Genomic DNA, 2030 nt, shown 5'->3' with positions numbered 1-2030 from the left:
GCTCATGTCCAGTAATCACTGTGCGAGGGGCGGGGTACACCCTGGACGGGTCGCAAGTCCATCACAGGGCCACATAGAGACAAACGAGACAAACAACCATTCACTCTCTCACTCACACCTAGGGACAATTTAGAGTTACCAATCAGCCTAACATGCATGTTTTTGGTCTGTGGGAGGAAACCGGAGCACCTGGAGAAAACCCACGCATGCACGGAGAGAACATGCAAACTCCACCCAGAAAGGCCCCGGACCAGGATTTGAACCAGGGACCTGCGCTCTGAGAGGCAGCAGCTCTACCAGTTGCGCCACCGTGTGCCCAATTGATAAACCAGATTTTGAAAAAGTGGGCGTTGCTTGTGGAGTACCCCAAGGCTCAATTTTTGTTCCAGTTTTATTTCGTCTTCATACACTCCCTCTACATCCTGTATGTCATGTAGAATTTAAACTATAATTACAGTCCGTACTTCTACAATTGACTAAATTTAGGAATAAATCCAAATCAAGATGAATTCTACAGCAAAAGCAAATGTTTAAAACAATGACAGTGTTACAAATATATGCTTATGAAGATTCTCAGTCATCCAGGACACATGGTAAATTCAAAAAGGTTCAAAACAATAAAAAAAAAAAAACCTGGACTTTATTTTGTTCTTATTTTATTTTGTTTTGTAACGTCTTCTGTTACAAAATAAAGTCCACTTGTTTTTGTCTTGAACCTTTTTTGACGTTAAAGATATAAAGCTAAAATGGGTAGGGTAGTAGCTAAGAGTCATTCCCAACACATACCTGAATTACAGACAGAAGAAACAAAATCATTGTTCAAAACTTTGTTGTAAAGTGAATGCCTTTAAAGGTTTTTAGTATTTGACTAAATTCGCCTTTCAATGGTCTCAAAAGATTAAAAAAAAAATCTTTCAAAAGTAAGTATTATTTTCAAGTTATACACTGTAACATTTCCCCAGTTACCCGAAGAGAGCAATCCACGCTTTTCCATTGAGGACCATGGCCTCAGATTAGGAGGTGCAGATTCTCATCCCAGCCACTTCACACTTGACAGAGAACCGCTCCAGTGAGAGTTGAAGATCCCAGTACGATGACAGCAACAGGACCACATCATAGACGGCTATGGCTGAGTGGTTAGAGCAGTCGTCCTCCAATGCAAGAGTTGGGGGTTCGAATCCACCAGCAGTCACATGCTGAAGTGTCCCTGGGCAAGACACTGAACCCCTCATAGCCTCTGATGTGTGTCCCATCAGTGTATGAATGTGATAAAGCTCTGATTAGTCTGTTTAGAATGATTTGTTCAATTAGCTTTGTAGAGATCTAGTAGAGTGCTGTATGAATGGGTAAATGAGGCACAGATTGTGTTGTAAAGAGCTTTGAGTATCTTGAAATAAGATAGAAAGGTGCTATATAAGTACAGTCCATTTAACATTTACATCATCTGCAAATAGCAGAGAAGGAATCCTGAGGCCACCAAACCGGAATCCCTCTGCCCCCTGGCTGCAACAAGAAATCCTGTCCATAAAAGTTATGAACAGAATCGGTGACAACTGGCAGCTCTGCTCGAGTCCAAGTCCCACCCTGAAGAGGTCCGACTTACTACTGGCAATGTGAACCAAACTCTTGCACCGCTTGTACAGGGACCGAACAGCACATAGCAATGGGTCCCCAATCCCATACTCACGGAGAAACCCCTGCAGTTAAGAATTTGAATCAGAATCAGAATAAACTTTTTTGTCATTTCACAGTTAAGCACAGCAAAAATACATTCGAGTACAACCTCCCAATATGGGTAGACGAAAGTGCACGGAGGCTGCAGCTTCGCGTGAAGTGCTGTCCTTATCACTTAGATAAGAAAAAGGTATAGAAACATGAAGAAAAAAGGTATTAAAACAAAAATTCTTATAATGTGTCCTTGACACACAGGGCACAGTGTAAGGTAACAAAAACTACCTCAGCACAAGCAACATAGATGTAATGTTTTTATACTACTAGTGCTTAGTGTATACTTAGTTGATGTTTTTCTT

At 41.3% G+C, this 2030-nt stretch overlaps 1 long non-coding RNA gene across 1 annotated transcript in view; it reads left to right on the top strand.

Moving 5' to 3' along the window:
* LOC119425434 overlaps positions 1 to 2030 on the top strand; it is a 4389-nt gene that overhangs the window by 1103 nt on the left and 1256 nt on the right. The gene's annotated exons all lie outside the window — the stretch shown is intronic.

This window comes from Nematolebias whitei, chromosome 19, assembly GCF_014905685.2.
Source record: "Nematolebias whitei isolate Nwh7 chromosome 19, NemWhi1, whole genome shotgun sequence".
Lineage (NCBI taxonomy): Eukaryota > Metazoa > Chordata > Actinopteri > Cyprinodontiformes > Rivulidae > Nematolebias > Nematolebias whitei.
The sequence above is the reverse complement of the archived record's forward strand: the minus strand, read 5'-3'. Positions and strand labels throughout refer to the sequence as shown.